Source organism: Pavona decussata, unplaced genomic scaffold (genome assembly GCF_977016875.1).
Source record: "Pavona decussata unplaced genomic scaffold, jaPavDecu1.1 SCAFFOLD_14, whole genome shotgun sequence".
In the NCBI taxonomy this organism is placed as follows: domain Eukaryota; kingdom Metazoa; phylum Cnidaria; class Anthozoa; order Scleractinia; family Agariciidae; genus Pavona; species Pavona decussata.
The window spans coordinates 966023-981851 of record NW_028145437.1 but is presented as its reverse complement, the minus strand read 5'-3'; the positions used below and the strand labels follow the sequence as shown (position 1 = coordinate 981851).

Here is a 15829-nt window from a genome sequence, read left to right as displayed (position 1 = left end):
GAGTGAACAATTCCTTGCACTAAATAACTGTAAAAATGTTTCCAGTTAAAGTAGTCCTTGTGATTCTCTTTTGGTGCCTTTATAGGAATGTGACTTCCGTCAATCGCAGCAACAACATTCGGAATCTTGCTCTTCTCAGAGAAACCTTCAATTTTCCTGCTTATTTCCGCCCTTGTAGAAGGAAACTTTATGAAGTCATCCTGCAGACGGCAAATTGCTTCTACAAACTCATGACAGCACTTAACCACAGTAGGTTTTGCTAGTCCGATCATCAGTCCACATGAGCGATAGCACTCAGCAGTCGCCAAGCACCACAAGCTCACAGCCACTCGCTTTTCAACTGGAACAGTGTTGCGCATTCTAGTGTTTTGTCGCAATATTGCTGGCCCTACCAGCCTACAGATATACTCAAAAGTAGCCCGAGACACTTGAAAATTTTCCTTCCACCAGTGATCGAGAGCTCTGTTGTTTAAAAGTTCCTGGAACCAGTTCTGGGGACGAGGAAATATCCAAGCACGTCTTGGCCTGCGAGCAACTTGCAGACGACGGTTTCTGTAGAACAAATACAGCATCTGGAGTGATTGTAGAAATCGTACTCGCAGATGCCTTCTACGCATTCGTCTTAGAATGAAGTTTTCAATAGCTAAATCAACCGGATATTGCCGTATAAGAAGCAGAAGAACAACTGCAAGGTGACCATACGTTTCGTTGTTTGCGATGTCCATGATGCATTAAATTTCCCGCCAAACACTACCAGGTCAAAAGTTGACCTTAGGTAATTATTTGGAGTGTAACCAGAAAATATCACCTAACCGGAAACCCAAGCCGATCCTAACCCAAGCCAATTACCCACTGGGAAACCTCGGGCAAAAGGTATGTGTAACCACAACTAATGACATCATGCCACAACGTGAGCCAAGCTCACGAGCGGTGATGTTTAAATGCAGACTGCAGACTGTGCAGACCGTGCAGACTGAGTGTTATTTTTTTTACTTGTACCTTTTTTCTTGTTGGATATTAATTAAAGTAGTTTATACTTTCACTAGCTTCCCGCTTCCTCTCGTTATGTGCAGAGGCCGACCACCGGCCATGACTAATAAAATGAGAAAATCGCAAGCTCATGTTTACTGTACAGACTTAATAAAAAAACAGAGGCAAGTACTGGTAGTAGAAGTAATGATCTGAAATCGTCCCACTTTCCCAAGTAAATGGAAATTTAGTCAGTTTTCTTAGGGTAAGTATTTACCTTCCTCACTGTCAATTACTGGAATTTTCACCTTGCACAAACTGAGTCGATGAGACTCAATGGGAAAGGAACCTTTGCTTTCTCCGTTTCCCGTGGTACACACGACATCAATACCTTTTTTGCCTTTTACCTGAGGAAACTACTCTAACTGTTTGGTAATCGAACTTAATCGAAGTCAACTGAACCTAATCGAACGATTGGGTGCGATTGAGTTTGGCAATCGAACACATTCCAATCAAAAATTGTGAGAGTTCGAACCCAATCGTTCGATTAAATTCGATTGAGTTCGATAAATGAACATTCCATTTGGTTCGACTAGTTTCGTTGGGCTTTTAGGAGCAGAAAGGGGGGACGAGTCTAATCATACATGTTAAAGCCAGGCTGTATCCTTTATAAACCTGGTAAGCTTATGTAATTAGCCATAGACTGTTTCTTTGAAAGTTATAACTTACTTCGATTTATCGTGATTCAAGGCTAATCTTGTCAATGTACCCACAGTAAGGCATTCTCCGAGTTTTGGTATTTGTCCAGAATCTATGCCGTACTAAAGCTTGTTAAACAGTCATTACATTGTGGAAACCTTTCGACTCGGCTTAGCTATGCCAGCTCTGCTTCTGATTGAGAAAAGGAAAGTTATTGTACTCTCCCTCCTCTTCCATAGTATGGCGATCTTCCGTCAAATCAATGACACCGTATATTAAAAAGAAAGTCAGTAGCTTCAATTAATCACTTGTATCATAAATTGCTGTAGACGAGTACCTTTTCGTACTGGCTTTGAAATGACCAATTACAGGAACCAATGAAGGGTAGTCAGATGTCTACTTTTGTTTTTTTTAACCTTTCACTTAAATCTTTGCAGGCTTTACCCTTTCTATAAAAGGATATCAGTTTCATTTTAAATGACGGATTTTCTTGATCATGTGACCTATCATGCCCATATTTCTGCTACCTGCTATTTCTGCTAAAATTTTGCATAATTATGGGCGTGGTTGATTATGTGACTTCAAAGGTGCAATGTAAGCACAAAAAATAGTTCCTTTCATCTGACAAGAGTTATAATCAAAGATAAAACACACGAGTGGCCCATTAAGTCTGTTCCTTGAACCACAATATCAATAATTTAAAAAAAAAACGAGAAAAGCATAAGCCTGTTCATTAGATATGTAACAACATGACCAACAACCCAACGATACAAAAATCTCATTCGTTAACTGTAAATCAAAAAGATGTGATTCAGCCATAAAAATGAAGCCGTTTAGGTGAGTGAAACAACTACCACTTTGAAGGGGTCTAGTTGGCTTCTATTTAGGGATGATTTTGACCCACGGATGGAAATGAGTCCCAGCATGGGCTGTAATATAGGCATTTGATAGGGCTAGTTGCAGGGGAGGCTCAATCAGACTATGAAATGCAGGGCTGAATTAGCACTTTGGGGCTAAAACAGATCTTTTTCATTTACCGTCTAAGTCCAATTCTATTGTAGTTACAATACTTATCACACTTGTTTTCACGTGCCGGTTTAAAGTACGAGAGTGACGATGTTGATATAAGGTAACTGTCCTAATGCCAAAACCAAAATGCACAGGAAAGTAGGCTCAACAATTCCTTGTTTTAGTAATTATACTTGTATACCCAGTGTGTCTCTCAACAGACGTCCATGGCTGTCCTTGAGGTTTGCCTTTACAGATTCTTAAATGGCTATGTCCCCTGGTTCGAAACTTGGATGGCGCCTTTGTAACAACTTGAGTCAAGATGGTAGTAAAAGTCTTCTTTACTTGCGCTTTCTCTGATATCTTGAAAGTCCCCTTGAAAAGGGTAAAAGAACCTTTTTCTGTGTGACAGACAAAGGTTGTATGGTGCATTGCTTCCTTTGTTAAATGTGTTTTTGCACGTGATGCATTTTTTTACTTTGGCGTGAGGAACATCAATTGGCTTCTAACTTATCAAATTTTGTCATTGGCGGTTCCTGAATTGTTACTGGCACCGAGAACATCATTTCTGGATGGTGGATTTCTGTTGCGGTTTCTTGCCCTTTTGGACACATGCTTTTGCCCTAAAACTGATGGACCTCCCCACACAGCTACTGATGAAAGATTTGGTGGAAATTCAGTTTTCTTGAACCACAGAGGATGAGATTCAAGTGTTCCAATTCTTTCTGAAACAGCGATCGAATGGCTACATAAACGAGTTTCGTTAAACTTATGGCAATCGCATACAACAACTCCGTTTGGTTTAGTAACAATGTAGGTTGGTTTTGATGGCCCTCCACTTGCACTTTCCACAAAAAACGCTTGGTTGTTTTGTGTCCCAGGAACCCGGTGCATTGAATTTTCTTTGGCAACCAATTCACTTGCTTTTTGTCATGATCCTGCATGCACAAGTCTTGATAAGCCGGACTCTTTGAATGACATTGATAGGTGGCAAATGGCATCGGTTGATTTAGAGAGGCTGTCAGTTGGTTTAGGGATTGCACCTGCTTCCTCTTGAAGTTGTGCTTCTGGTAGCTTCACTTCCGTGGACATTAGCTTATTGAGGTGTTGCTGACGTTGTAATGGTGTCATCTGATGGAACCAGACATCAGGATCAACCTCCAGCTCTTCTGCGTTATTCTTGTGCAATAGATATGGCCCCTTCCCTATCACAGCACGTTTAACATTTCTTTGTTGAATGTCTTTGATTTCCCTCACTTCTTCGGTGAATTCCACGATATCTTTACAACGTTTGTAGTCCTTCTTTCGCTTCTTCACCGAGTTATTGATTGACTAATTTGCATTGGTGTAATAGAATTCGAAGCCAAGACCAACATCCCTTCGAACAGGATAAAGGAGTTTCTCCTTTATCTCAACAGCTTTGTATTGCACAAACCAGGAGTAAAACTGGGCTTCTTGAACATCTCGTATGCTGAGTTCCTTTTGATCCCAGCAATCTTTGGCAGCTTTAAGTTGCTCGTCAAATTGCATTCCTGAAACGCTATCTGCTAAGCCACTTTTTTGGTGCTGGATATCACCAAAAATGTCACCAATAAATAATTGCTGATCATTGGCAGTAATACCAATGCTCGTCAAATAGCGTCTTACGTTGTCCTCTAGATGCTTCTTACATAGCACCCATGTTGAAGCGGGAAACTGCTGCCTCATACCGTTGAAAAGCTTGTTGTCACCATCTCTTCCTATGGCCAGGACATTCCTCGATGCTGGCTTAGCCCTGGTCAGCGACGCTGCCAGGTAGTCGTAACACTCAGTGTTTAAACGTTTGTGAACAGCAACTGGGCCTAACATTGTCGGAAATTTCAATGTTGTCTTATCAGCCAGTAGTAGATAGGGATATGTTGTCGGTGTTGCATGAAAATTGCCACAGTTAAAAACAGTGTCCACGCCCAGTACCCCAAAATGTTGGGATTTGTACAGAAACGTTGCAAGTCATCCAGTTGTCTATCATCTGCGAGAAACACATTGCCGGTACAACAGTCTATGTACCTTACAAAAGGAGTGCCATCGCTCACTTCCTTTTTTGCCAAATTTGCGATCGCCCAAAGCTCATCCTTCTGGGCATCTTCTTTTTCTGCGCTTTTAAAATTAGCGGCCTGAGAGTGGTGAGAAAGTGAGGACAGAGATTCTGCTTTCGTCAAGCCACCTTTTTCTTCAAAAACTGCATCATAGATCTTTGACGGTCTTTTGCCTTCTTTGGCCAAGGATTTTACCCTATCCTTTGTGCTCTTTTCAGTTCGAAGAAATGGCTTGTCATTTTTTGAGCTGCGATGCAGCAAAGGAGAAATGGGCGTTCTTCACCTTTGAAGGAATATTCTAGCATTACGTGCTTTATAGGCTTGCCCTTCTAGTCAGAAAGTCTCCATAGGCGTCTTCGAAAATCTTTGTGTTCGGAATGCACCCAATATGCCTTTTACAAAACGAAACACCTTCTTCCACTTCCTCAAAACCATCTTCTTCCTCAACAAAATACCAATACTTGTGTCCTTTGTGTCTAAAGGCAAAAGGCAGAAACTTTACTTTGTCTGCTACAAAATTACAGGAAACCATTAGGGACCTATACCGGTAAATACATAACCAATATTCTCCACAGGTGCACAATATAAGACCAGATATTGGTTGACTCGCTTCAGTCTGTGCTCAACTGCTGCATAATTTTTGGTACAGCTTTAAAGTAATAATTGTCTGTTTTGCCCTTCAAATATATTGGGCAGGTAACAAACATTTCGGATTATCTCCTTTCAAAGACTGATCTTCCATTCATAAAAAAGAGAAACGTCTCAAAAAGAGACATTGCAGTCGTAAAAGAAAGGAAGAAGCGCATCTGAGTCTTCGTCACTGCTACTGTAAGAAAAGAAGAGAATGCTGTCAATGCCAGCTGTTTTTAAGCAGCAAAGCACGGAGCTGAGGCAGTTTTTAGTGCAAAAGAGTGCAATGATCGATTATTCGTCGTAATCGGCACTCAAACAAAGTTTTCCTTACAAATGCGTCTAAAAGTACAGTATGTGGACAGGCAATATTTACTTTTGTAAGCAATTCATAACCAATGCTAAAATTTTATATGGAATGAATTTCATGTATAAAAAAGGTTATTATTGGTGCGACAACTGATAAACATTGACAAAAATTGCTCTTACCAGGACCATTTCTTCTTTTTCTTTTCTGGGCTTTCTAGTTTTTGAAATGTTTCAGCTAACGAATCCACCTCAAAGCAAAATACCACTGCGAATTAGCATCATATACAGTAAATTAGGATAAAGGGTGAATCAATATGATCACCCAGAGTATGAACGTTTTCTTCGAGCCTGTAATGATACAACCGAGCGTTGTTTTCTTTTTCTATACATGGATAATATCCTCCTGCAGTAGTAATGGTAGACTTAAAAGCAAGAAGAGCAGCCTTCACTTTAACCAGTACTGAAGTCGAGCTAAAAATACTGAAAATAGTATAGTATTTACAACAAATTGCTTACCTGTGAATCACCATGTTCAATTTCTACAAATTGTCAAACGTGCTAATTAGTGGACAAAAAATTCACATTCTTTTCTACTTTTAGTATGAGGTCTGGAAATGCATACAATGAAACCTTGAACATTACGTTCATGACAGTTTTTTTTTCTGTAAATATTGTGCATGGAAACAGAATTAAATTTCATATAAAAAATTCATTAAAATATTCCAACATTGTAAGAGGGCAAACATATGCTGCTTCCCAACAAATCAGTATCTAAATGCAGCACCTGTTCAGTACTAGACCTAAAATGCTTGCACCTTCATAGACACTTTCAGTTCCATAAACTCTTATAACAATCACCTTGCTAAGTGGGAGGGGGGTTCCAGATGTGGGCCTCAATCATATCTTCACAAAAAAATTTTCAGGGTCCCCAGCAATCGGTATGGTTTGAATTTATTGAAACTGTGCCACACTGCATGAGCAAGTAGTTAAGGGCATGAAATGGAAATAAATAAAAGGAATTCTCACAGGCAGCCCAACCTCACTTAAGGAGAACCCCATGTCAAGTTGCAAACATCATGGTAAAGGAACAAGCCAGTAAGGGATCTTAATATTGCTGTGGAGTGATCTGCTAATCCTTTGAGCGGACATTGACCGAGGCAGCAACATATCCATTTGACGTGGTTTACTTCAGTTTTCAGAGGATAAAATTTAAAAATTGTTTATTTCTTAGCAACAAAACTGTCACTGCAACTGCTGTAAAATATAAGTTCACCTTCTAAAAGAAATTAAATTTCTCATTAGATGCTGGCATAGAGACTGAGAGCATCGTATATAGCTAAAAAGTCAACTTAGAATTGAATAAATTGAAACCAGTGATAATTAGAGAGACCTTATTTTGGGTATTTTTAGTGTAACATGGAAATAGTGCTTCAAATATCGTTGTTTGGTATTTTCCTCTTGTTTTGGAGGGGGAAGGGGGGTAAAAATCAAACCCCCTTCCCCACCTTACCTTTTCCAATATGTGTCCAAACCCAAAGTAGCCTGCATAACAGACTTTATGAGCCAAGCGGGGCAAACGCTGCTTCACGCAAAGTCGCGTTCGCCTTGCTTCCAAGGCTTACAACCACCTGTTATGCAGGATAAACCGAAAGTCAACAAAGAAAAATATTATTTAGCCCTAAGTTCCCTGAGTAGTTAGTTTCCTCTTGAAGCCATTTTTATGACATTAACTTTTAGACGGCCAGACTATGGGTTTGCTACATTTCTTGCTGAATAATATGATGTTTACTTCCAGGGGCCCATTTTTAGAAAGTCCTGATAACTTTTTGGCCTGGAAGCCAAATTAGGTCAAAGTCCAGAAAATCGAATGACTAAAAACGCGGAACTCAGCTAACCAACCAGACCATTGTGTTTTGCCAACCGATCGGCCTATCATTTATCTGCAAGACTATTGAAACCATTGATAAACATGAAACATAGATGCCATATGTAAACAAAACAGCCTTCAGGGCTGCGCTTAATTTTAAATCTAGACGTTTGAGAGCTGGACCCTGCTTGAAAGTGTGTAAATAAATCAACGGTATATCTACCTAAATATTCTTATTTCCACTCGTTTGGTGGTTCTGTAACCAAATAAAGAAGAATGGCAGCGACTTGAAACATCAAAGATAACGTTCAATGAAAATTAAGACAAAACATACCTAAAATACACGGCGGGGTCTAGTTCAACGCACTAGTTCAAACTTCGAATTGTCCAAATAATACATTTGTTATTAATGAACTATTTAGTTTTGGAGCTGCTTAAACAAGCATCATGATATTCGATCAAGATTGTCGGTTTCAAACCACTACTTATTGAATTGGCGTGAATGCATGGGGCAAATTCATGTCGATCCCCGAGTGAAAACTCGGCCAGAGGAGCAGTCTTGGGAAAAGCACTCTTAGGAATAAAAAATTACTTAAACAAAAGTCTTATCCGGATCTCCAGAGCTGAACACGATGACATCGGTATCTGTAAGGTTTGAAGAAATGACGGCAAGTTATCGGTTTGATTTACAGAGTGAAACCAAAGATGATCGACAATCAAGGAAATTGAGGAAATGTCTCGCTCGTAGCCGTTGTAGGAAGCCGAAAAGGGTTTTATTTTAAGTCACTTAACCCAAAAGCGCTTTTTCTACTAAAAAACTAAAATAATTGTGGCAATACAGTTACAGAAAAAAACACCTTACCTTCAAATTCCTCCATCCTGCTCCACAGCTGAAAGTGCGCGAAACTGCCTTCATGTGCCGATAAACATGAGCCCGTGATTTTCTCATTTTATTAGTCATGGCCGGTGGTCGGCCTCTACACAAAACGAGAGGAAGCAGGAAACTAGTGAAAGTATAACACACTTTAATTAATGTCCAACAAGAAAAAAGGTACAAGTAAAAAAAATAACACTCGGTCTGCAGTCTGCATGGTCTGCGTTTCAACATGACCGGCTAACAAGTGATGTGTATTTATAACTTTTAGACCCCACCCTAGTACTTCTGACTAAAAATATCATTTCATTATATGTTTTTAGGATACCAAGTCAGTTATGCAGGATCACTTCCAAATTCTCCCCCTGCCTGCTTGTTCCTAAAGTTTGTGCCTACTGTGCCAAAAACTTACGAAGGAGAGTCTACAATGTCCAGTTCACTCAAAGCAATTAGATTTGGGAGCAGGCTACGAGAGTATGGCGGAAAATCTTCAAGGTTTCTTTGCCATTGGTGCACTACCTTTTGATGTAAAACAAAACCAGCTGGATGATGGCAGTGGTCTATTCAACACATTATACTGCTTTTTTGACCATCCTGCTCAGTGTGAGGTGTGTAAGACAAAGGGTGCTGGAGCAAGAAAAGGATACAGGAGATGTCATATATGTGGTAAGTGATGGAAGTTGAGGGCAGTGCAAATTCCAATGCCCATTTCGTTTCTTGACAGTATGTACTAGGTAATGTATTGTCTCAATTCCAACGGGTAATGAAAGCACATGTTTGCTGACTTGAATTATACGTTATTTCTTGGTTACTCCATAAAGGCACATGGCTGAGTGAACACAACCACAACTACTACCCAAACTTCAGGAAGTAATACAGATACCCTTATTGAAAGAGATTGCTTGAGGAAGAATTGCCAATGATGTACGCATTAGAAGAGGAAGAAAGACCTACCTATTTCCAAAGAATAAGCAAGGAAAATGGTCTGCTGGGATTATCAGTGCTTCATAGGCTTTATCCTCTTTATGGATTTGTTGTTCTCAGGAACTCGTCTTTGATGCTATGCACTTGTTACCTCTCAATGTGGTCAAGAATAACATTGAGCAATGGATTTCTAAAGACTATTTTGCCAAAAAAGACCTTGACACCAACTTGGCAAAAATACCATGGACCACAGGTACATGTAAATGAAGGATCACTCAAGGTTTTTGGGAAACCAGTGACACACCACTCGATTACAATCGAACACGATAATCAACGTGGAAGGGCACTCGTTTTTGATCAAGTCTCGTTTTTTTTTATGAGTCTCGTTCTTCGATTCAGTCTCGCTTTTGATCAAATCTCGTTTCGATCGAGGCTCGTTTTTTCAATCGTGTCCTCCCTTCAATGGGGGGGAGGGGTGGTGGAGATGTTAATTTTTATGTTACTAAAAGTCAATATAAATAATTATCTCAGGGCATTGCAAGGAAGCGAGAGCATGGGAAAGAGCGTTCACCAGATCTCAATTCACGTAACGTCAAGTTGGACGATTTTTTTAACCAATCAAACAGCATAGTCAAGCAAAACCAATTACGTATATTGTACTCAATTGAAAGCTTTTCTTTCAATAAAAATGCTATTATATTAAGATTAAAATATAAAAGAGTATGCACTAGTGTTCATCATTATTGATGATTGTTCATTGTAAAATATATTTCACTTAAACTCAAATAACTGCCTTGATTATAAGTCCCTATTTTTGTCAAGTTTACATTGCATTCTTAAAAGTGTAGAATATGTTTTGAAATTATGGACTTGATAGAGAGTATCTGAACAGAACGTATTATTTACAGACTGTTTATCCCCAAATGTAACAGTTCCAAACATTGATATTTGTTAGATAAATTCATTTGGCAAGAATACTTATAAATATGTAGCATAATTTAAGGGCTGGGAGTTTACCACTTCTCTATTTTTGGTTGATAAATCACGTTCAAACTTCATTTCACATATAACAAACCTCTACCACATTCATTTTGTTTTGTAAATGGGTTTATGATTTTGTCGCACTGCACTAGATGCTTTATTTAATAATATTTATACAAATCAATTACTGATTTACGGAAGCCTATTGCCAATATCGACATAGTGCTTTTCCAAGGAGACTTGCATGTAACAAAAGATTAACTGTAGACTAACACTATGGTCTAAGCAGTCTAAGTGTTTTACTTCGAAGGTCGCATAGTCGTAGCCTGCATGCAAGACTGGCGCTTTTGTACACCATGCAGCAATGAGTGCGGAGCACATGAAGGATAATGATTAAAAAATTAAACTAGGCAATAGTAGCATAAATTTCACGATTTCTAAATGTTATCAACAAGAAAGAATAGAAAGAAATGAACACGTGAAAGGAAAAGATATTTAAAGAAAACCGGAGCAAAGCGAGAGTTGAGTGCTGGGGCTAGGGGGAGAGGGGGGGAGGGGAGAGTGGGGGTGGAGGGCAATAAAATGAGATATTTTGTTTCCATCTCCTGCCCCAAATCCCTTCACGCTCCACTGTCACGTTCGCTTTTAGTTCTCTGTATGTTTAAACAGGAACAAGGATTTATAATGAAATCAAAAAGAATTCTTTGCAGTCAAGTAACAACGAAATCACCGAATGCAGAGCCTGGTAAACTGTAATCAAATTTGAATCATTCCCTACTCTTCCTTTCATTTCCTTTTACAATCGGATACATATATATATATATGAAACATTGTTACTGGACGGAAAAGTTCATTTACTTCTATCAATTCAATGTCATTGCAAACTTTTTACACGTATTAGCGCCTGGGGTGGGGGGAATCAAAATTGTTAGGTGCGGGGAATACTTGTTGTCTCGTTTAGGGGTGTATCACCTAGGGTGTTAAGGAAGGAACGCCGATATTATCGATATTACCATTATAGTTATCGTTTAGGGTTGCATGCGAATGAATAATGGTTTAGGGATAGGGCTAGGGTATAGAATGGTATCTTTTAGGTAAAAAAAGCTTGGGCCATACCCAGATTGGTATTATTTAGGGGTTTAATTCAAATTTTCTGATGAGCATCCCCGCTCCTTTCTCATTGAATCCCCCTTCCCCACAAGTATTAGCTTCGCTGTATGAGGACTATTTTACACTGAATCGTCCCTATACTGTGATGCTAAGACTGGAAAAAAGTTTGCAATGACATTGTCTAGACCTTTCCATTGCCTCCACATTCTGTCGTTTAGGTATGACTGGAGATCATCTCTGGAGATGCCGCGCTGTGCTTTTAGAGGGCTCTTCAGATTTGCCCACGCAGATTCTGCCTCCTTGGTGTGGACTCCCATGTTGTGCTAGATTTTGATAAGCGCCCCAGTCGTTGGTGTATACCTCACTGCCTGGTTGGAGACATTTGGCGAGAATTGGTAACGAGGTTCCGCGATCTCCTCTCTCCACCACTTCATAGTACCCTCTGGAGGGTCTCGTGGCCGTGGAAATCACGCCAAATACCCACACGTCGGGAGCTCTTCTTCCTCTGTTGTACTATTAAAATTAACAATTGTTATTCATTAATAACCAATTATATATTATTTTATATTTCGTCATTCAAATTACGAAAACACAATGACATTATCAGCAAAAGTCGGAATAACGTGAACATCTTTACTTTTTATACTAACCTTTGCTTTGCGGTTAAATTTGCTTTCATCACACTTAACCACGGCTGTTCCACCAAAGGGAATGAATGGGTTATGTGCTACATCTACAGAGCATGCATCTTCCAGACTCCTAAAAACTTGACAGACCAGGTTGTTGTTAATTGACAGCATTCTGGCCGTTTGCTTTCTACCCTCATCCATTGACCAGAAGTAAATTAGTATCATTAACTCTCCAAAGGATCTAGAAAGAAGCAGACTAGCAACAATTTTTATGAGAATAACGACACATTTGAGTTTACAAGACATGTTTCGGTTGTACAACGACCATCTTTAGTTGAAAGTAGAAGTACAGTCGAACCTCGAGTATCCGGACTCGTGGGGACCTCGGTAAATAGTCCGAATAATCGAAAATGTGAATATTAATGAGATCGAAATGTAAACAGAAGGTTACAGCAAACAAAACGTCATTTTCATTGTGAAATCTACACAGCCTGTAACAAATGAGCCAATCGGATATCAGCTGAACGCATCAGGATTTTTTTTGTCTCGTCACACTTGCGAATTTTGAAAAGCGCAAAGGATAATACGCTGTTTGGGCTTTTTGCGACTTTGAGTACTTACTTATTATTATTACTATTGTTATTATTATTATTATTTAATTTCAGCACTTACACTTACAAATCTTACACTTACTACACTTAAAGCAACATCTTGCTACCACTTAAACTATGTCTACAACTACTTACATGGCAACTACTGCTACAGCTACCGTCTCAAAAAGACAAAGATTACAAAAAGATATGCAGACATGACAGACATTTGACAAAAAATGAATTAAATAAATAAAGTAAATAAAAAGAACAGGGTCCTTGCCTCCGACCTCCTGCAAATTCAGTACATATTGAGATCACTTTTTAAAGTAGGCCAAGAAGTGCGTGAAATAATCTATTGTGGGATACGTCTTCCGTACTTTACAGTGCCATATAAAGAACCTGGCTACCAGAAATTCAAAGTTCAGTTGTTCTTTAAAGGTTGACGTGTCTCGCTGCATGCCCAGTACCATTGCAGGAGAGAGGGTGAAATCTTCCACAAGTTTTTCTTGGATCAAATCATTCCTAAAAACTTGCCAAAAAGCAGTAGTTTCGCAGCAGAACCAGAAAAGGTGAATTAGACTTTCTGTCTCAGTTTGGCAAAAGCTGCAATGGTCGTTTTCATGCAAACCTATTTTAAATAAAAAATCAATTGTTGCGATTCTTCTGTGTAGAAGCTTAGACTGAAAAACGAATGAAGTGGTAATTCTTGTGCATCGGAAAGCTAGGTTATAGGCTGCCCTCCAGTCCACAAAAAAGGCGGTTACCAAACCACAGTCTGCCAACCACCTTCCCTGACTCTTGGTTGGAGAACCCTGCTTACAAGCCACAAGTTTCTCGTATGCGAGCTTACTTGGTTTCTTACATCGTAAGAATAGATTAACGAGTACCTCATAAATAGTAGTGTTATCTCGCAAATTGTCTTTGAAGGTCGATTTTAAAGCTTTGAGAGCGGATAGTAAACCGTAGAAAGATAGATAATTTACTTTTACATCGTGACATTCTTTAAATTCAACGTATGAATGAAACGGTTTGAGTCCTTCATTAAGTGTGATACCTTGTGTATGCTTTTTGACGACCATTCTTTAAAGAAGATTGGCCTTCCTTCTATTCTAATTACAGAGTTATGCCAGAGACTAGTTGAGAGAAAGTGGTTAAAAGAACCTATTTTGTTTGTAAAGTTGATGTCTGCCCAAATTTTTACGACTTCTAGAAGAAAAGCATCTTCAGACTGGACACAACCCTGCAAATCTTTTCTATCGAGGTTGCAGTAAAAGAAGCTAGTCCTGCCCAGATTTTGAAGCTCTACTTCAAAGAAAAGTTTCCATTTACTGTTGTTGTTCCGGTCCAAAAATTTTTTAAACCAAGTAGTTTTTAACGCTTTACTTAAAGATTTGATATCGATCATCTTAAGACCACCGTTTTCGTAATTGTTATTAATGACATCACGCTTTATCTTATTACCTTTGCCGTTCCAGAGAAAGTTGTAGAAGAGTTTATTTATTGCTTTTATTACCTGTTGATTTGTTGGTAAAGGTGAAAGAATGTAAACAAGTTGCGAAGCAACTAAACTTTTTAAAACAGCAAATTTTCCTAGTAAACTCAGCCTACGCTTTTCCCAACAGCTCAGCGTGTTCTGAATCTTAAAAAGTTTTTCTCTGTAATTTGCATTCATTGTTTCCGTGGGATCCACGGCTAGCCACACCCCCAAGGCCTTTACCTCACTTTTAACCCATTTTATAACTTTTTCATGACAAAAGGTTTCTGTGCGGCCCACGTAGGTACCAATCCACAAAGCTTCAGTCTTTTTATTGTTTAGCTTTAGACCGGAGACCTTCTCGAAAATCTCAAGGATTTCGAAAGCTGAGAGGAAAGATTCCCTTGAGCCGTCAGTATTCACAGTTGTGTCGTCTGCGTATTGACTGATTTTTATTTCTGTTTCGTTCACAGAAATTCCCTTAATCTCTCTGCAGCCCCTTATTGCAGAGGCGAGAGTCTCGACACATAAGATAAAGAGATAAGGGGACAGAGGACAGCCTTGCCTCACACCACTTTCTAGTTTAAAGAAATTGCTAGACCAGCCATTGCTTAAAACACAACTCTCGATGTTGTGATAGCAGAGTTTAATCCATTTAATTACAGAAGGCCCAAAATTGTAAAATTGAAAAGTTTTTTGTACAAATGCCCATTCTACTGTATCAAATGCCTTCTCGAAATCAAGGAACAATAAAAGTCCTGGAATCTTCTTGGCAGTGGCGAAATTTATAAAACTATCAATTAGCCTTACATTCTCTCCAATGAATCTGCCTTTAAGGAAGCCGGTTTGATTGTTATCAATAATTTTGCGAAGGATCTTTTTTAGCCTGTTTGCAATAGCTTTGGCTGCTATTTTGTAATTGCAGTTTAGGAGTGATATAGGTCGCCAGTTTTTTATTAGAGAGGGGTCTGCGTTTTTTTTCGGAATTAGCTTGATGATCCCACGTCGTTGGGAGATTGACAGTTGCCCACTTTTAAACGCAGAATTCATTGAATTTAGAAAAAGATCGAAAGATCATTCCAAAATATTTTGTAGAAGTCCGCGGGAAGTCCGTCTGAACCCTGGGATTTATTACATTCCATGGCTTTTAGGGCTTGTAAACATTCTTCTTTGGAAAGTTTACCCTCACAAGAAATTATTTCATCTTCTGATACAGGGTTTTCGTTTCGGACGTGCTTCCAGAAGTCGTCTGTGTAAGAAACTTGTTTTTCTGCCCTAGAGCTGTAAAGGTTTTTGTAAAAAGATTCGGAGAGATTTAGGAAGTCTTTGTCTGTTGTAACAAATATGTCTCCGTCAGTTTTAAGTCTCGTAATAACACTCTGTTTACAATGACGCTTCTCGAGATTTAGAAAGTATTTTGTGTTCTTTTCGCCCTCATTGAACCATCTGCGCTTTGATCTTAGAATTGCACCCTTCGTGCGACATTCGATTGTTTTCTCCAGCTCCATTTGCTTCAGGTTCAGCTCATGCAAGACTTCCTGTTTACTATCTTGATCAGTAACGAAGGAGTCCGCCAGGCTTTTCAATTCGTTAATCTTTTTTTTTTTAACTCTTCGTTGTCCCTAGAGATTTTGGCTTTTTTGGCAGCAGCATATTTTAAGGATTTTTCTCTAATTCGCTAAATTCT

The 15829-nt window shown here is 39.1% G+C and overlaps 1 pseudogene; it reads right to left on the bottom strand.

The window, feature by feature from the left end:
• Positions 1–11565: 11565 nt before the first annotated feature.
• On the bottom strand, positions 11566–12300 carry LOC146487613 (uncharacterized; annotated as a pseudogene).
• Positions 12301–15829: the final 3529 nt, after the last annotated feature.